We start from the raw sequence: 20609 nt of genomic DNA on the forward strand, positions 1-20609 counted from the left end.
TAAAAAAAACGAGAAAGCGTTGCTGGTCAAGATGGAGTTAGTATAAACAACCATCCGAGGCACCCATTCTGCTACAAACAGTAGCAGTTACGAAGCTTTTGGAAACTAAAGATGTGAAAAGGCATAACTGGGGGCACCTGGGTGGTTTAGTCGGTTGAGTGTCCAACTTCTGCTCAGGTCATGATCTCGCGGTGCGTGAGTTCGAGCCCCACATTGAGTTCGCCGCTATCAGCCTGCCAGCACACAAGCCCGCTTCAGATCCTCTGTCACCCTCTCTCTGCCCTCTCCCGCTTGTGCTCTCCCCAAAAATAAATATTTTTAAAAACCACAAAAAATAAAAATAAAAAGACATGACTGGACTCACAAAAAAGAGAATCACTCTTGTAGACCAGGAACAGAAGAGCAGTGCCTAGTAGTGAGCAAAGCTGAGCCCCGATCCTGCTGACTCCTGGGCAAGAGCGGGCAGAAGTGGGCGGGCTGTGGCTCCTGTGTGTAACTAAGCTAGTCTGGCTCTTAGGAAACAGGGACTAAACGTAATCCAAGTGAGGCATAGGACAGGGCCAGACTTCAGGTTGAAGGCAGAACTTACAGCTTCTCCACTTAGGACAGGAGACTGATTCAAGCTCCTTGTAGCCACTGCTTGGGGCTGTACAGTAGGTGAAACTAGATGACTTGCTGGGCAGTGACCAGCACAACACAGGACTCAGGACCTGAACTGAGCCACATGCTTGCTGAGCGCACCACCCCTGCTGGTAATTAGTAAGAGCTACACTCATCAATTAGAGATCGGGCTGATGGAGGAAATTGCAAAACTTTTAGATAAGGAAAGAAAAAGAGCAGGGAGGAAAAAGAAGAAAAGAGAGGAGAGAGAAACGTTATCAAACTTAAAATGACTCTGTCAACCAAAGGTCCAAAAGACACAAAGAAATCTGTCTTTAACACATACTAATCAATAAATCAACTATTGATTAAATTGTTCACCTCAGGTGGAGCTAAAATAAGAAAGCAGTCAGGCTCTGTACTGACAGCTTGGATCCTGCAGCCTGCTTCAGATCCTATGTCTCGCTCTCTCTCTCTCTCCCTACCCCTCCCCTGCTCGCGTTCTGTCTGTCTGTCTCTCTCAAAAATAAGTAAACATTAAAAAAAATTTTAAGTATGTAAGAACCAAAAAAGTACATAAAAAATAAAAAAATAAAAGTATGTAAGAACAATTAGGAAATATGGTAGTTTGAGCAGCAATAACACACAACATATAGAAGTTGCAGAGAGATAATAAGAGAAAAAAAATTAGGAAAGAAATGATGATGGTTGTTCAGAATTTTCCAGAATGGTAGAAAGGCTGAGCCCCCCAGCCTGAAAAGTGCATCCTGGGTGAAGTTGCCAAGCATCCAAGATAGAAAATCTTAGAGGCAACCAGAAAAAGGAGCTAGCTTACCTAAAAAGGAGCCACAATTAGCCTGACGATAAATCACTCATCAGCAACAGAGGAGGTCAGAAGTGGGAATTATAACTGCTAACACCTGAATGGCACTACGTTCCAGGCACCACATCAAGTAGTTTAGGTGTATCAACTAATTTAATCCTCACAAGAATTCTATGAGATAGGATTCTTTTTTTTTTTAATTTTTAATTTTTTTTTAACATTTATTTATTTTTGAGACACAAGACAGAGCATGAGCAGGGGAGGGGCAGAGAGAGAGGGAGACACAGAATCCAAAGCAGGCCTCAGGCTCCGAGCCATCAGCACAGAGGCCGACGCTGGGCTTGAACTCACAGACCACGAATTCGTGACCTGAGCCAAAGCCCAACCGACTGAGCCACCCAGGCGCCCCTATGAGATAGGATTCTTATTGTGCCCTTTACACATGAGGAAACTGAGCGGGAGAGAGTAGTACTTCCTGAGCAAGGTCTCACAGGTAGTAAGACGGGGAGTTGGAACTCAAACTATGTTATCTGGTTCCAAACCCTTGTAACCACCACTCTGCACCCTTCGCACCGTAGACCGATATGTGGAAGGTACTGAGGGAAAATAACTAGCAACCTCGATTTTATCCCCAGCTAAACTAAGAAATGTTTTGGCACACAAAGATTAAAACCTTAATGTTACTTGCAGACATTTGAGAATATTTCAACAAGGAGAAAAATTAACTCAAAAGGAAAGCATGGAACCAAGAAACAATGATGAATGGACCATCTGGGTTGGCAAGCCTAGCTCTGAAACGTAGAAATGTTGGATTGTTAAAGAAGAGATGAAACAAATGTAGTCAATGAAAACAAGATCAGTAGAGAAGGATAGTTAAAATTGTTTTTTTAGGGGCGCCTGGGTGGCGCAGTCGGTTAAGCGTCCGACTTCAGCCAGGTCACGATCTCGCGGTCCGTGAGTTCGAGCCCCGCGTCAGGCTCTGGGCTGATGGCTCGGAGCCTGGAGCCTGTTTCCGATTCTGTGTCTCCCTCTCTCTCTGCCCCTCCCCCGTTCATGCTCTGTCTCTCTTTGTCCCAAAAATAAATAAAAAAAAAACGTTGAAAAAAAAAATTTAAAAAATTGTTTTTTTAAAAATATATTTTATAGGAGGAGAGAAATATCAAATGACTTCATGGCTTTTATTTATTTATTTATTTTGAAGTTCATTTATTTATTTTGAGATAGAATCAGGGGGAAGGGGTAGGGGGTGGAGGGTGGGGAAGAAGATCCGAAGTGGGCTGTGTGCTGACAGCTGAGAGCCTGATGTGGGTCTCGAACTCACGAACGGTGAGATCATGACCTGGGCCAAAGTCGGATGCTTAACTGACTGAGCCACCCAGGGTGTTTGTTTGTTTGTTTGTTTGTTTTAATTATAGCTAAAGACAATCATGATTCTGACTTTTAAGTGCCCCCCAGTCCTGCTAAGGTTCAGCATTAATCTTGCCAGTAGGTGAGCACAAAAAGGGACAAGGAGGGGAAATGAACATTTAAAGATAGCCAGATTGATGGCAATCTTTTTGGACTCCTTCTAGAGTCTTTATGCCAGTCATCCTGTGCCTTAACACCCCATGGTCTCCTCCCAGTGCCTGTGACCCCTGGGGAAGCCTTCCGGGACCATCCACTCTAGACTCAGAATGCCAACAGCACTGTCATGAATATCTGATTCTTTTTTTTCTGTGCCACGTTTTTTCCTTTGGAGGAATTCCCTTTCTGCCAGCACTTTGGGATTCTGATGGGCTGTCGGTCAAAGGCCAGCCTTCCCCCACCACATAAGTGACATAGAACTAGAGCAGCAAGCCAGAGTCCCCCGTTCACAGGACAGAGTGATAGGTCCAGGAGTGGGCAAAGGACCAACATGGGCCTGAGAGAAGAAGGTCTCCCTCCTTCCGAAGGACGTCGGGTGGGGCCAGTGGCCGTCCCCTTTGTGCCAGGAAATGAGGCCACGCAGAGGGAAGCAACGCAGAGAGACGACCAGAGAGAGTCCTGATTAGATCACAACAGTGCCCCAGATTTGAACTGTGCCTGGAGTCAAATGACGCTCGTACTTGAGCACGTACGTTTCCCTCTTGCTCGAACTACATCGAGTTTGGGCTTCTGCCACTTAAACCAAGAGTCTTGATCAACTCGGCCTCTAAATTTGAGGATGACTCATTTGACACACAAAGTTGTTGCCACCCAGTGGAGCTGGTTCCTCAGAACGTCCCCCTTTTTCTACAGAAAGCTTTAGGCTCCTCTCTGCCATATGTCAGGGCCATCAGGCCAGGCTCCTGGTTTCTTTCAAGTTTAAGCCTCTCCTCTTCTGGCACTTCTGTCTTTCCATATGGTCGATCCGGCTTTGATGCCAAAATAATTTAGAGGCACATCGAGTTGCTTAAGGTGGCTTATGCTGAATTTCTTCCACTTGCTGATGTTGTCTGAAGCCTTTTCCTCTGAAAGATAAATGTATACGTATGACATATGTGTGCCAGCCCTGTCTCCTTTCCTCCCTCACCTCTCCATCTAGAGAAGAGGTGTGCACAGCCTCACCACCCCACTCCTCAAATGCCTCCTTAGCCTGGTACCTCACTTGAAGACGGATCTCACAGGGCCAGGAGCCCTGCTGAGAAAGCCCTGCTTAAGACCTCAGGGGGCCTCTGGGAGCCTCAGGATTTAAGGCACCACTGGGTGTTTTCTGGTGTCGTCTCCCACCGGGAGCTGGAGGTATTACCTCTCATCTGAGGTCCTAATTCAAGGAGCTGGGGAGCAGAGGTCACCACCTTACTTAATCCCATGCTTTATCATGTGAATGCTCACTCCAGAACTCACAGTGGTTCCCTAGTGCTCCGTATATCCAAACCGAACTTTTGCCAGAAACTGCCCTGTTTAGACTAACTTACTTTCTGCACATCCTCTCTCCACACCCCCAGACTGGTTGGCTGACCCACTCCCTGCCTCATAAAAATACCAAGCTCATTCTCCTCTCAAGGCTTTTGTTCCTGACGTTCTTTCGGTCCAGAACAGCCTTCTGTCTTCTTCCTCCCGCCTCCGATCCTACAAAGCCCACTGCAAGTTCCACCTCTTCCAAGCAGCCCTCCCTGATTCTTCCTTCTGTCCTCTCATCTACGATTTGCCCCTTTTCTGAATAAGTTGTTCCAGAATGAGGACCACACAGCGTATTATCTAATTGTGGCACTTTGCGGGATTTGAACCCATCTTGCCTCCTCACTGGAGTACGTGCTTCTTGAAGGTAAGAACCCTTCCTCACGGGGCTTTTATCGAGGCTCCCCCCGCCCCCACCCATCCCAGCATCTGGCAGGACTAGGCAGATAGTTGGGGGACACTTTCTCACACTTAGTTGATCATAAGCATCACTTGGGGGAATTTGTCTTAGAAATGCAGATTCTCTGACTTGTCTCCTGGAAATTCTGACTTACAAATTTGGGGCAAGACGCTGGGATCTGCATTTCTGAAAGTGCCATGTTGCAGCTTTTGCCAAGGCAAAGCCTGGAAAACAAGGAGTAAGAGTCAGCATATTGCCAAAACCTAAATCAAGACCCATATCTGACAAGCTCGAGGGTTTTGACGAGAACAAAGCACAGGATATTTTAAATATAGTTGGGCCTGGAAATTCCAGGACATGAAGTTTTCCCACCCTCGGTGATGTGGCCCCATTCGGGAGGTTATATGGTGCCATGGCTGAGAGAACGGGCTTGGAGAGTGGCGTGGGTTTGAATTGTGTCTCAGGCACTCATTTAACCTCTCTGAAACTCAGTTTCCTCGTCTGTGAGATGGGACTAATAATAGGATCCATGTCCCAGAATTGCTCTGAGAATTAAATTAGTTCTTGTACAGGAAGGACCCGACTCCATGCCTGGCACAGGGCACGCACGTATTTGTTACATATTTGTAACAAGCGCCTATAGAGAGTCAGTTACTGAAGCTGGGAGCCCTGCCAGGTCCTAGGAGGTGGTAGGCGAGAGGAAATACTTTGCTGGAGGGGCACATTCTCCATTCCTTTTGAGAGGGACCTTGGGGGGGAGCTCTTAGTCCTTATGTGAGTGCTTTCCCAGCACTGGAGGGCAGGGAGCCCCAACAGCATGAAGTCACTGAAATGCAGACTAACTAAAGTGACTTCACTAAATGCAGAATACTTAAGTATCCTATTAGTAATCATCATCATTATCATCTATGCAATAATAAATCATGCTCCCAGCATCGTATCCTTGCTGCGTCAGAAAACATTTTCCAGGATGCCGTGGTGGCTCAGTCGGTTAAGTGAGCGACTTCGGCTCAGGTCATGATCTCTAGGCTCGTGAGATTGAGCCCTGCGTCAGGCTCTGTGCTGACACCTTAGAGCCTGGAGCCCCGTTCAGATTCTCTGTCTCCCTCTCTCTGTGCCCCTCCCTGGCTCACTCTTTCTCAAAAATAAATAAACATTAAAAAAAATCATAAAAAAATAAAACCAGGAAAACTTAAAAAAAAATTTTCCTTTGGCGATCCATATTTATGCAACGAGGCAATTGAAAATTATTGCTTGTTTTGGGGAGCTGTGTGTCCCCTTATCTTACTTTTGGTCACAGGAGATTGGGAGCCTGATCTTCTCTGCTCCTAATGCCAAAGGAAGAACTGTGACTAAGACCTGGCCCGGACGAGGACACTGTGGCTACCATGTGGTATCATTTCAGACAAAACAACCCAGGCTTTGGAAATGCACTGGCTGTTATCTTACGTGAGGCAGGTGGTCAAGACCATGCTCCAATGGAGGAATGGGCTTTCTCTTGCAGGCAATAGGCCAATTGGTTGTTGGATTAGCGGGGCCAATGGATTAATGGATCAGTAGGGTTTCTCTTATAGGCAGTAGATACTCTTAATCATTTTGGGTCAGAAAAAGGACAGGGTCTCAGTCTAGGCAGCAGGGAATTTTCCTTTCGCTTTAGAAGACAAAGAACAGTTGGATCTGGATTGTAATGGGAGAAGACGATTGGGAAGTGCCATTCTGGGGCAGGTTCATGGTCACTGGCACCACTTTAGGAACAGGAGTGCCACAGAGCCATGTCACCGGGAGTTCTGCCAGGGAGGTGGGGATACTGAGCTCAAGCAGTACTTACAAAGCCCCCTTTGTTTTGTGCTTCTGTTGCCCTAAAACCCAATGAAACCTCAAAGGAAGAATTTGATGGTAGGGAGAACTTAGCAGAGATTTATCTTCTCCTGGACTAAGGGTCTCAGCAATAAACACCAACAAGGAGGCTGGCGGGAGGGAACCAGAGAGTCCTTCCTGGAGGAGACAGTGCTGGGATGGATTATCAGTCAGCTCATGTAATAGCCAATGCTTGTGGCTGGCTTGGGGAGTTGTCATTGACCCCACAGTCCCTCTCATGATTCTCAGAATTGACGCTTACCGGTGCTTTACAAGGAGAATTGGGGGGTCCAGAATTTCGATTTCCAACCCCTTCAGGTCCACTGTGGGCTCGGTCCCCTTCCCCTTCTTCATGCAGGGCCATCTCCCTGGCCTTGGCTCCCCCTGTGGCCACACTGCATGCTCCCTCCTCACACCCTGACACACGCTCAGAAATGACAGGGTTCCTGTGGGTCTAGCCTGCCAGCAGGAGCACAGTTTGCCAGAAGCATCCTGGAGCCAAGCGGGTGGCCCGCGAGTGAGCAATGGGTTATTCCAGGCTGGAAGGTGAGGGCAGCTTCCCAGCTATTTCCTCCAACCTCAGGAGCGAGTCAGTGGCTGGCAGTTCACATGAGGTCCCTCTGACATCTCTGGTCAGGAATGCAGCTTGCTGGGGATTCTGAAGCAAAGAGGTCATTGACAAGAGGAAAAGTCATTAGCAGGCAGGGCGATCAGCATGTACCCGGGGACCTCCATCTGCCTTAGCGAGCGATGGCTCTTCCCTGGGCCAGCTCTCCCTGAGCACCCAGGGCTCGCGTGTGGTGTCCGTTGGGCCTTCCAGAACTCTGACCACCTGAGACCAGGCAAAGCAAGGCTGTGGCAGCCCGGTCTTGTCTTCCAACCCACAAATCCTTGAATCTCACAAAAGAGGGAAAGGACAAGGTGGCTGGAGGCAGATCCATAGTTGCATCTTTGTTGATTGTGCCAACATTTATGGATCGCAAACATTCCCTGGTAAAAGGGTCCAAGGAGGGAGCTCTACTCTTGAACTCAAACTATACTTGTTCCTGATGCAAGCTCCCTGCTCGTGACCCTGGGTTCTGTCCATACGCATCGTTATGTCCTCTGATATACTCTATGTTCAGCTGTGGCCAGGATGACAACTTCTGCTGGCTGCTATCCCCTCAACCAGGGTTGTCTTGGATCAACTTGCAAGAGGCACTCTGTGTTCTAAAGCATGAACTGGTCAGGAATGTATTCATCCCCTTGGGACCAGAGGGTACTGGAACAGTGCTTCTCAAACTGGAATGTGCCTAGAGATGATCTGGGGCTCTTGTTAAAATGTAGATTCTGATTCAGAAAGTTTGGGTGGATGTCAAGATTGTGCATTTTCAGGAAGCCCCCAGGTTATGCTGATGGTGTCGGGACCGACAACAGTGGTTGTGACTCATTGTGACTGCAAGTTGAGAAGGAAAGTGTCAGAAGGCTCAGCGGCTATTGCTATGGGGCGAGGACTTGGAATTTCCAGGAACAGAAGTCCAAATAGCACCCTCACTATAATGGCCAGCTGACTCCCTACTGGGGCCACTTAGCCCCCACCAGCAGGCCCAGCCCTGTCTGAAGCTTGGGAGCCCAGCCTCTTGAGAGATACATAGGATCAGTGCTTGGATGGGGTCTCAGGGGTCGTTATTTCTCCTCTACGCCTCCTGCTTTCAGTGTTAAGATTCTCCTCTGCATCCTCCCAGCTTCCAGAGCTGACTAGTCTCTGCTTCACCCACCTCCTGGAGTAGCCACGCGTTCCTGGCGGCGCTAATGAACAGAGACCTCCTCTTGACTTCCTCAAGACTCAGTGCGGTGTCTTGTCACCTTTTCTGGGACCCTGCTGAGAAGAGTAACTCTGGCTCTTCTAGGCTGCTGCTGTGACCGGGAACATGCAAACATGGTATTTGTCACAGTGTGATTGCAATTATGCGCTTCTGTAACTGTCACTTCTGCAGTCCTTGAGGGCAGGGACTAATAATGCAGTGGCTGGCCGTACTGCATATTTGTTCAATCAGTTATGCCGTCCGTCCTGCTCCCTCTCTTCCTCTTCCTCAGGAGGCCCCGCCCTCACTTCCTTGGAGACACTTCTAGGTTAAAGAGCTCCAGTTTCTCCAACCCCCACCAGACCTGTTTGGAGGGGTTGAAGATATGGACTCTCAGGCTCGGCCACAGATTGAATTAAGGGGAAGTTTTACGAATACTGACTCTTATCCTCAGAGACTTGGACTTACTTGATTTGGCCCGGGGAATCAGGATTTTAAAAAACTCCTAGATGATTCTCATGTGCAGACAAGCTTGAAAACCACAAGGAGTCAGGAGTTTTAGACTAACACCCAGAATTTCAGCCTCACGTCAGCACAGCCATCTGGCCTGTTCCAATCAGGGTCCCCAGCAGCGGTGAGTGCACTTGCCCTGGGCTTCAAACTAAGCTCCTTCGGATGAAGGGAGGCCATAGGACTACAGGGGTAAGGGACTAGAGGCTGGCGTAAGACCAAACGAGGTTCAAACTAGAACTGTTTAACTACAAGTTTGACTCGAGACAATTTTCTCCATCTCTCTGAGCCTTGGTTTCCTAACCAACTAAATGTGATAATGGTTTATTTGTCAGTTTCTACCAGGTAATAAACCACTCCAAAATTTAGTGGCCGAAAGCACAAACATTTCATCTTTCTTGCAATTCTGGGGAAAGGCTGGGTGGTTCTTCTGGTCTGGACTGGCTTCACTGGGGCTAGATGGCTTAGGATGCCCTCCCCAAGATGCCTGATAATTGGCTTGATGTCAGCCGGAGGGATAGAGTTGGCCTGGCTGGGGTCCACATCTTCCATCATTCAGCAAGCTAGTCCAGGCTGGTTTACATAGTGGTGGTCACCGGGTTCTGACAGTTACAAGGGACTTTGGCCATGATGCTCTTCCCATGGGTCTGTTTGCTAACGTCTCATTGGTCAAAGTTAGTCAAGGCCAGTCCAGAGTCAGTGTGGGAGAAGATTACCAAAGGATATGACTCAGCTTACTAGAACTGTGTATAATTCACAACTAAACTAAAATAAAAGCCCCGTTCCAGCTCTAGAAACTAGGAACCCTGCCTGGGCCCCTCCTTAACACTCACATGCCCACTGATAACGATCGTAATGGTCACAACATATATTGAGCCCCGGCAGTTGGGTCACTGACAACAGTTTATCTGATTCTCAGGCCATAACATTTGTGGCAGATGTTTCCCTGCAAGTTAGGTCATTAATTCATCTGAGTGAAGATTTTAAAATGAGCAAAAATGGCCTCTTCCCTCCAGGAGCTCTGTCCTCCACTGGGACAGCATGCAGGTAAATGGAACTCCGAAGTCAACGTGAACTTTGGATTTATGTCTGCAGGTGTTTTCTCTGTGTCCACCTGCACACAGAAGCCCTTCCGCCTCAGAGTTCCTCATCAGACAGATGTGTTTGTGAGCAATGGAGGTGTGACTGGAGGCTTCGCAGGTGAAACAAAGAAAGGGACACATGGTATCCGTCACAGACAGCAGCGTAAACAACCCACCTGGATGTTTCTGTTCTTCAAACTTCATCCTCTATTGCTCACTTCCAGGAACATCTGATACCCTTCACTTCCCTGGAGCAGCCCCTCGCCCCCCGCTGGGCTGCCCTCTTCTTCCCAGGTTCTCTTGAATAAGAGCCTCCTTCCCTCTTGTCACGCAAAGCAACACAGCTGCCTCTGTCTCCCCCACATCAAAATATTTCTTCTATTTTCAAAACTAGCCCCACTCAGTATAGAAGTCAGGGCGGGGACCAGATCTTGTGCTAGTTGACCATGTACTTCTAGATCATATCCCTGACCGCATCCCAAAGGGCTTACTGAATTATTTATTCTGGTGTTCTCCCCAGAAAGACTTTTGTGAGTAAAAATAATCTCTATCTTCTGACAACTACTTCTAGTAACCAAGAATTTTGAATTTCGTGAAAGGGCAAGAGAAAGGAGTGATACTTTCCGATGGAAGCATGCAGGAAGGCTTCCTGGAGGAAGTGACATTTGAACCAAGACATGATGGAATGCCTTTGAGAAGGATAGTTGCTAATGTCAAAACTAATGACTTAAAATACGTTTGCCCTTCTAATCCCTTAGCCCAGTTTCTCGGGCTGCTGTTCCATCCCTGTACATCATCCCCTCACCCTTAACCAGAGAACTGGAATAAAGGAGTTAACATGAGTTCTTTTTCTGGTTAGTTATTAGGAGGGGATAAGAAGCCAAGTCCCCATCTACCTATTCAGGGCATATAGAACAAGAAAAAAAAAAAACAAACCTATTGGCCCTACAGGTTCAACTGTTCCCCAAATATTGTCTGTGCAGCATTGGCTTTTGTTTGGCAAGTATTTGTTGTTATTGTTTTCACATGGATCTAGACTAATCTTGGCACTTAGATGTCCCCCTGGCCTCACAGAATAAGATGCCTGGAACTGATCATCAAAACAAGCCAAGGAGTGCAAAGAAATTCCTCAGCAATTACTACATTATTTTCTTCTTTGTGTCAAATATGAGTTAGGTGAGAGAACTCATTTATCTCTTACTACGCTACAAGAGACAGAGGCAGTTTTTCTCACAGGATTCAGGGCTAAAGTGGACTGTCTTCTGAACTTCCCTGTGACATTTACCTGAAAATTCACCAAAAAAATCTTCCTTTGGAGAGATCATTCCCAGAAATTAAAAAAAAAAAAAAAAAAAAGAGTGCTGGTCCACTTGGAAGTTAGGACTCCTTCAGTTGTAAGATACAACCATCCAACTAACAGGGGCTTAAGCAAAATGGGGGCTTTTAGCTGTTTATATAACAGAAAAGCCCAGGGTAGTTGGGCTTCAGTCATGGCTGGATCCAGGTGCCCAGATGATGTGGTATGAGGTTTTATTCCTCTTTAGCACTCAGCTCTGCTCTTTGTGTCAGACAAGCTCTCCCCACCAGCGGCTTCCGCCTGAATTCTGCCAGCTTGACAATCCTAGGGAAATAAGACAAGATAGAGCCATGGCAATGGAATGCCCACTTCATAGTGAAATAAGTAAAAGGTGGGGGGGAAGGCAGGTGGCAGGGGGCTGGCAAAGAGCAGTGGGTAGGCCTATGTTAAGTGACTTTGGGCTAGCAGGCCTGATTTTCGAACCAGTCACATTGACTATTGGTAGACAAAATAATGTCTCAAGACCCCAAACATTCCTTCCTTCAATTCATCTGGGGGTCCAGTACTTGGTGATGCTCGCGAATGTTCCTGTCAACAGGGCTGCTGGTTGACCACGGGCAGCCTGGTAAGCAGGCAGTTGTCCATCAAGACTGGAAGAAAGAAGTGTGAAAGCCAAGGGAGAAGTCAGGAACTTGGCCTGTGTGAAGCACCGTGAAGGGAGGAGGGGAGGGGAGAAACCTCGGCAATTTGTTTTTAATATTTTGCTTGTTCTGGATACCATGAAAGCTGCGTATATTGGCTTCTGACTAACGAAAACAGAGGGGAAGCCAGGCTGGAAACCTGGCCATGTTTCCGTGCACAATTAGGTTTGTTTGTTTAGGTCTCTTTTTATTTGTTTTCAGATGACTCAGATACGAGTACTGCAGGCGTTTCAAAGAGAAGTGTTCTTATGTGTATTTTGGGTCTAGGGCTTTACCAAGTGCAGAAAGCCTTGGCTCCCTGAGGTTATTTTCCTATCCAAGGGTTTTTCAAACTTTCAAGTGGGGCTGGAAGAATGCCGTTGTGAGCCAGGTTATTTTTCTTCGCAGACCCCAGCTTGGGGTTGCACGGGGGACAGGGCTCACAAACATATAAACACAAAAGTCCCCAAACAAGGCACAAGGACACTCATTGTGCTGACCTCTCACACCATCTCCCCTTGATGGCTTTACCATCTGCGTTCTCCAGTCCTCTCTGGAAACCTCTTCATGAGTCGGCCTCCTTCTCTCCAGACGACCCAATCCAGAGATGGATTCTCTTTTCCAATTTCTCTGTATCTGTCTATACACTGTTCAGCTCTGAAAACTCTTCCCTTTCATTGCCACAGTTTAGAGTCTGAAGCTTCCTGTGAAATGCAGGGAGATTTACAATCTGAGAACCTGCCAAGCCCCTGGCTGAGTTCCTTTGCCTAAGGGGAGTGGCTCCCCGGGGGATTGTCTGCTCCCGGTCAATTGACCCCCAAGTCCAGGAAGGGACTTGAGAAGGGCCTTGGGAGGGGCTGGGCAGTAATCTTCTCCTTCCTAGATGAGCAAGATGCAAATCAGGCAATGGTGAAGACCATTCCAGCCTCCCTTCTTGGAGGCTTATTTCCAGTAGCCCTGCCTCTATGTGATGAGTCAGAGGACAGAGATGCCCGAAGTGGTCCTGATTGTTTTCAAACAGTAAGGATGTATGTAGTCACTGGGAGCAGGTTCTTGAGCTTCCTGGAAGCTGGGCCCCAGCCTGAGTCTCCCACAGTCTCCCCTGCTCAGCTGTCCCTGTTAAATGAAGGACATTGGCCAACATTCTGGTTGGAGAATTACTTTATACTTGAGTGCTCTTCTCCCTCTCAAGAGGGCTATAAACTGTCCCACTTTTAAGACTCTCCTCTTTCAGGGGTGCCTGGGTGGCTCAGTCAGTTGAGCATCAAGACTCTTGATTTTGGATCAGGTCATGGTCTCAGTGTTTGTGCGATCGAGCCCGGCGTCGGGCTCTGTGTTGACAGTGAGGAGCCTGCTTGGGATTCTCTGTCGCTCTCTCTCTCTCTGCCCCTCCCCTGCTCTCTCTCTGTCTCTCTGTCTCTCTCTCTCAAAAATGAATTAATAAACATTAAAAAAGAAAGACCCTCCTCTTTCAGTGTTTGAACTTTGAAATCTCCTAAAACTCATAGCAGAAAGATTCATTCTGTCGAAATGCACACATTTCAGGAATTTCTCCTCCAAACCACTGTCTTCCAGAGCTATATCGTGGGGTCAAACGAAAATTCTACCTAGTCCCCTGCACCTGCTTTAGCTACACTACTGCACCATGACAGGTGACAATGGGAACAAGCGCCCTGTGTCCTCGCGGACCCCGAGACAAGGACTGCGTGCAAGTAGTTTAGTCAGAAGGCGAGCCCAGGAAGCACAAGAGGGAGAGGGGAAGTGACTCTGGGCACCTGCAACTCAGTCCTGCTCAGGACTCTCTGAGAGACTGGGTGGAATACGCCTCAGATTGTCCCACTGTCAGGCAAGGAAGTCATCCCTGGTTGTTAGAATTTGCTCCCGGAGGGGTAACTCCCTGACACTTCCAAGCACACTCCCGCAGCCAGAGAACGTCCTCAGGCTGAGACAGACATGAAGCCCTAAGCCAGCGTGGAACTCTCTGGAGGCCACTTCCGGGGTAGCTTGAGGGGATACGGAAAGGGCATCTTTCAGGTACACCCACTGTACCCTGAGATGACAAAAGGAAGGGCACAGTCCTCCAAAAGAGACTGGACTGTTTTCACTCCGCTGTGTTTGCTAAGACAGGGAAGTAAGTGGACCACCATCATGAGCGATTAGCAAGAGTTGAAATGGTAAGAGCTGAAAAGCAAAAGGTTTTGTTTCGATTCTCAGTTTATCTATTTATTTAGCAAATAGGAACATACTGCCTACTTGCCTCAGGTTCTGCGCTAGGTGCTGAGGTCCTGCAAGGAAGGAACCAGGCTCTGTCTCTGCCTCAGGAGACCACAGGCTGGTGGGGGTTGTGGACAAGAAAAGAGCTCAAGGCAAGGACCTGTGACAGTACGGTTTTAGCGGGAGGGGCCCCTCATCTAGGCTTCCAGGATGGGGGTGGCTCTTCCTTAAGAAGGAAGGGGAAGAGTGTTCCAATGAGAAGGAACAGAAGGTGAGAATGTCTGGAGGCACCAGCACAGACGTACAAAGACTGAGGACTGTTTCCTAGTAGGTGGTGAGAGGGAATAGTACCTGATAAAACTGATGCCCAAACACCAGGTCACATAGGACCTTGTCACCCGCATTACAGTGTCTACGTCATGTACCAGAGAGATGAGAAATGGCTTCTTCTTCTTCTTACTACCATTTAATTAACACTCACTTATTTGTCTCATTGCTTCTTGAATCCCACCTCTTCCTTCTGAATTCCACTTCCTTCTTCCTGAAGACTGACTTTTAATAGCTTTTCACCGGTGTTTGTGAGTGGTAAACTCTCTCAGTCAAGGGCAGATCCAGTTTTCATAGGGCCTGAAGCTTATGCAATTTCGATTCTTCTTTAGGGAAAAACAATGCAAACGATGAACACTAAATGAAGAGTGAAAGTAAACATTGATGACAAGGAAAGAAATCTCAACAAATAAAACAAATATTATAAAATCCCCCAGAACTAGTATTAAAAACATCAATTCACTGTAATTTTTTCCAGCTTCTCCTCATGTTGGTGGCATTGGAATGACCATGAGCCCTTTGGAGACTGGACGAAAAGGGAAAAGCCTTGGCCTACATTTCATATGGGTTTCATGGGATGTATTAGATGGTTTGCAGTCATCCCTTGTATAGTTCAGTTATTGCTGGGTGCACCAGATTATGGAATGGCTTCCAGAAATACTCCTACCCTCCACATGCTGCCTTGCCTGGCACATAACAAAAAAATCCTACAGTGCTCAACACCAAAAATATGTGGACGGTAGGGACACAAGGTTTAAGATGTATAGAGCCATCTACAATTTTCTAGTCTGCAGGAAGTTCTTCTAATATCAGAAATGTAAAAATGTAAGTGGAAGATTCATTCTTATTCAAAATGGAAGCTTTCTTTCATCAACAATATACTTGAGAATGCAGTGAATACAATTATAAACACACTATGTATTTACAGCTCACACGTGAGAGAAATTTCATCAAGGTCTTTTCAAGGTTGACAACAATCCTAAATATTGATGCGCCATTACCAAAAAAGAGAGAGAAAGCCGAAAGAAAGAGTTTTAATGATCAGTAACAGAAAATAAATTTGATTAACCATGTTAGAAAAAAAACTGTATTATCTTTCTCTTTTGTGTCTGGAAAATGATATTACAAAATCATCACATGAAGAGGTGATTAAAGGATATGTAGCTAAAAATGGAGTAAGTCTCAATGCAATATGGTATCCTGGATTGGATCCTGGAGAAGAGAGAAGACATAAGTGGAAAAACTGGTGACATCTGTGAATAAATTGGCAGATACGATCACATGATTATTGATGATGTACAAGGACCCCATCAAAACAGGTATTTGAATTTTTGGATATCCAAAGGCTAAAGCCAAAGCCGCTGAAAAGCATATATTTGGCCATAGGGCCAAATATGGAGGCCAAACTTTAACTTAGTTCCATTCCTTGAGAAAACCCAGGCCCCTACCATTAGGGACCTTTCAGGGTCTAACGACCACTCCCAGGGCTGCATGGCATCATCTAATGTGCTAACCATCTCGTTTCTGGGTGGTCTTCATTTTTGATGCAGGGCCATTTGCCCTTCTTTCTTGAAAACTCAGTTACGTACCTAAATTTCTACGTGCTTATACTCTCTGAAAGTTTCCAACTTTGTTAGCTCACCAAGTTGCCGGGCTGGTTTTTCGGCAGGAGAGTGGTGTGGCGAACTTAGCGTTTTAGAAGGGAATTCTGGCTTCAGTGTGGAGAATGGATTTAAGGTGTGGGGCAAAATAGAGACAGAAGGAAGACAGATCCTATGGAATTCAGTTGCAGAGATGACAGAGGGCAACCTGAATGAGAGAAATAGTAGCGGAGAGGGAAAGACAGCTACACTGTGGGGAGGGGGAGACTGAAGTCAGGAAAACTAATAAGAGAGACGAGGTGATGATCTACGCAAGGAATGACACGATCCTGAAGTAATGTTGCACGAGAGTGCTAAAAATCAAGGACTCTGCTGTCAGCAAGACCCTTCTGGGGTCTTTGTCACTTATTAGCTATATGACCCCGAGCAAATGAATTCTCAAGGCCTCAGTCCCTTCCTAGTTCCACCAGATCGTTAAGAGAATTAGATGAGACCATGCGTGCACAATGCTTAGAGCAGTACCTGGCACGTAATAAGCACCCACTAAATTGTCACTGAGCCATGGCAGTGAGAAAAGGATTCTAGGCAGTAAGGTAGAATCCGATGAAATCAACAGAATGCAGGACCCACTGGATGGTGGGAGGGGTGAATAAGAGAGAGGAAGGAGTTAAAAACATCTCCTAGATTTCTGTGGAAGGACCCCTTTGGGGAGCATGCAGTCTTGGACTTGCAGAGCTGGTGGCATCTCTCCTCGTCCGCATGGAGGCAACCAGAACCCGGCTGCACAAATATGGAGCCAGAGCAAGGATCTGAGCTGGAGACAGACTGGTGTAGAGCTGGAGCCCCGGGGCGCGGGGGGCTGGGTGGGTGTGTGGGGATCACAGCTCTGAGGTGAGTATGTAAGAATGAAAAGAAAAGAAAACCAAGTTGAAGCCCTGCTGCTGGCGAACGAAATGTAGCCAGCAAGGCAATTGAGGTAGACTGGGTTCAAGGTCATAAGAAAAGCAGAGGGAGCATCCCAGGAAATTCAAGGGAGAGAAAATTGGCAGGAAAGCATGGTCAGCAGCGCTCAATGCTGTGGAGCCTTCAAACGGGGTCTGAGCACTGGGCTTTGGGTTGTGGGGCGAGGAGGTCACAGGGGACCTCAGGGTTAACCTCAGGGACGTGGTAACTCAGGGTGGCAATGAGGTTAGCAGGCAGAGTGTTCTGGAGAAACAGGGACCAGGAGAGGTTGTTGTGAAGGGGAGGAGGGAGTCGCGCAGTAGTGGGAGCTAACGAGGAGAAGCAACTGGAAGGGAATTAAGATGCCAGAAAGAGATCTGGGCAGAGAAGCGCGGGCCTGACGTCCAGGAGAGGACCCGGTACCTGGCAGGGCCCTTGCCCACCGTGCCCAGAGTTGGGGAGCGGGCCCGCATTGGTGTTGGGAAGCCCGAGTGGCCGGTGGCGCTAGGCTGAAAACCAGTGGGGACAGTCTCCAGTGTGTGTCTGTGGACAGAGGAGGGCGGGAGACGGAGAAGCGCAATAATGACTCCTGCTTGGGGGCACCCACCCTTGCGCCGGGCACGGAGCCAAGCCTGCGCCAGTGTCTTCACTGCGGCCCTTTTCACCCGTGAGCACCTGAGGCCCCGGGAGCTTAAGGACCAGCGGAAACCGGCGGGGGCGGGGAGGGGGGGGCCTTAACCGGCCCACCGAGGCTCCCCTCGATCCCCACGCCCCACCGACGGGCGGGCGACACGGTGGACCCGCTGGGAAGACACGGGGATGCGGCCCCAAGAGGGAGGGTGGCCGCGAGCGGTTGTGAAGGCGGCTGCGGCCCAGGCCCAGCGCGGAGCCCGACACCCTAGCGGGATCGGCGCTGAAGCGCCCGGCGCCCCGGCCCCGAGGGCACCCGCAGCCGCTTCAGAGCCGCAGGGGCCCGCGGAGCGTCCCCAGGAGGGGGCAGCAGCGCCCCGCGGATAGACGCCGCCTCGGCTCGCGGGCCTGCCCCCCCCCCCCGGGCCCCGCGGCTTCCAGGGAAGGGGGTCCCAGGGGCCCCCCCCCCCCCCCCCCCCGCGGCCCCCCCGACAGGGGCCCGTCCCCGGCCCTTTGTTTTTTTTCGCCCCCCCCCCCCCCCCCCCCCCCCCAAGGCCCGGGGCTTCCCTCCTGGGCCTCACACCCTTGGGAACTGCCACCCCGGCCCTGAGCCTGAACTCTGCGCGGGGCGAGCGCCCAGTAAATGAGAGCCCTAGTGGCTCTCCTTCTCTTCTCCTCTTTCCCTGGGCCCCTCTCGGTTCCTGGACCCTCAGACTGCAGATTTACCCCCACTGGTTCTCAGCCTAGCCCCACCGGGCACTCTGGCTTCCCAACACCGCTGCGGGCCCGCTCCCCCACTCTGGGCACGGTGGGCAAGGGCCCTGCCAGGTACCGGGTCCTCTCCTGGACGTCAGGCCCGCGCTTCTCTGCCCATTGCTCTTGTTAGCGTCTTACGTTCCTTCCAGTTGCTTCTCCTTATTAGCTCCCACTATCGCGTGACTCCTTCTCCCCACCCCCGGCCAAGCCTCTCCAGGCTGGCTCCCCGGGTGCAGCGGAGCCACATCCTCGCGCTCAGGCTGCTCTCCACTCGGCAGGACAGGAGTGGGGTGACTTTCGGCTCCGCCAGGAAGGCCCCGGGGGTGGTGAGAACAGCCCCGGGGCGGTTCCTCAGGGGCTCACCCACCAGGGGCCCGTCCCCAGGCCATAGGAGTGCAGCTCAGGCCTGGCCTCTGGTGTCCCAAGAACTCAAAGGAGCCGGTTGCACAAATATAACTAACCCAGCACGTATCGGATGTGAAGGGAAAATAGAGGATCATTATTTTGCTTAAAAGTAATCTGGTCTTTCTCCTCTGAACCCCACCCACTAGTTAGTGGGATGGGAAGGAAAAGCTAAACGTCCAATCCAGTTAAATTCTGAGCTGATATTTAAAACCCTTCCGATAATGCTCCGTCTTTAGGAAGAACACTCAGTGTCTCTGCTAGTCCCTGCCCCCGCTGTCCCCCACCCTAGAGGCTTGGGAATACGGAGCGAGGAAGCTTTTGCCTTTCATGGCACCAGGGGGGCAGTGGGTTCTTTGGTTCCACAGAAGCCCTGGGATGTGCGCTGTGCACTGGTCTTCAGGAGAAGGTTTTTTTTGTTCGTTTGTTTTTTGTTTTGCCTGGGTCATACTTGACCTCCTGGACTCCAGTACTGAAAGTGTGGCTTGCTTTTCCAGCCCAGGCAATGTTCTGGTGACAGACTGGTGCCTCGGCCTCAGCTGGGCAGCCACCCTAAGCTCTTTCCATTGGTTCTCCAGTCTGTTCCCCCCGAGGTCCACTCCTCAGACATGGCTGTATCACAACAGCAGCCCCGTTGGGGGGCCCATCGTCTCCCACCTTGGCGTCTGCCCCCCATGGGACTGAAGATGTGCCCAGGGAAGCTGAACTTCAGGCCTCCCCCAGGCTGACCACATGAAGCTCCTTTTCTGTGGCTGTGCCCTGGGTCCTAGTGGGGTGCCTTCTGAAGTGGCTTCCACCCAGTCCCAAGGGTGGCACCTCTCACATCCCCTCCGTCTTCAGGCCTAGGGATGGGAACAGCAGGGCCATTGTGCTGACTGCTTGGCTATTCACACTCTGTCCCCTTCCTCCTCTTTTAAAAAGATTTTCAGGTACAGAAAAAGGGTGGGCTCTCCCTTTACTTCAATTTCCTCCTTTCTAACTCTTGTAGGCCCGAACCAACCGGCTTTGGTATCTTACTCTGCAAAGGGAAGGACTCTGAGCTCTAGGCTTTGTCTGGAGATACTGAGGGAGGAGGAAGAATTTGGAAAATCCCTTCTCAAGATAATAGTCTGGCTGCTAAAGGTTAGAACTTTCTGCAGAATCCTATTTTGAATGACCCAAACGAGCCATTACCTGGGTATCTCTCTTAGAATTCCTTCCCAAGTCAATGTGAATCTGCACGCACAGGTTCCCGACCCCACTACCCCCCCCCCCCCCCACCCGACCCCTGTGCAACTGTGCCTCCTCCTACAGGCAGACAGATATCTAGGGTAGACCTGGGAGAGTGGGAACCAGAAGGGAAAAGCCTGTGAGTGCTTAGAGCGGGATCCCCCTTTCCCTCTCTTGCAGCCTAAAGAACTCTGTTCTCATCAGGTCCAACCTACTTAGCTTTTCTTTTTCTCTTACTGTTCTATAAATCCCAGGTCTCTGTCCCTTTTGCTCCTTCCCCCAGATGCGCTTGTCAGCATCATCTCTCCTCTGAGACACGAGGTGAAGAGGTTTTTGTCTTCACCTACCTGCTCTCATCACCCCAAAGCACGCCCTGTCCCCCCACCCCCTGCAGCCCCACCTCCATTCTGCCCCTTTAGGCAGAGCCCACACCTGGGGCAGGTCGGAGAGTTACCATTCTTCTGATACACAGGACACGCTTTCCCACCTCCACGCGGACACATGCGCTGTGCCCTGGCCTGGGCTTTCCCACCATCTAGCCTCTTTTGCAAGGCACATCTCGGTATATCATCTCCTGTGTGAGGCTTTCCTGCCTCT

General features: G+C 49.3%; 1 long non-coding RNA gene across 2 annotated transcripts; it reads right to left on the reverse strand.

Moving 5' to 3' along the window:
- Positions 1 to 11388: 11388 nt before the first annotated feature.
- LOC125923555 (uncharacterized) lies at positions 11389 to 17557 on the reverse strand. Of its 2 annotated transcripts, none has more exons than XR_007458084.1 (4): positions 17439 to 17557; positions 14627 to 14829; positions 12463 to 12635; positions 11389 to 11575 (listed from the first exon to the last, which is right to left on the reverse strand). It is a non-coding gene; the product is annotated as an uncharacterized LOC125923555 (long non-coding RNA). The 2 variants fall into 2 exon arrangements; XR_007458083.1 differs by having other exon boundaries at positions 12432 to 12635.
- Positions 17558 to 20609: the final 3052 nt, after the last annotated feature.

Source organism: Panthera uncia, chromosome B1 (assembly GCF_023721935.1).
Source record: "Panthera uncia isolate 11264 chromosome B1, Puncia_PCG_1.0, whole genome shotgun sequence".
NCBI lineage: Eukaryota > Metazoa > Chordata > Mammalia > Carnivora > Felidae > Panthera > Panthera uncia.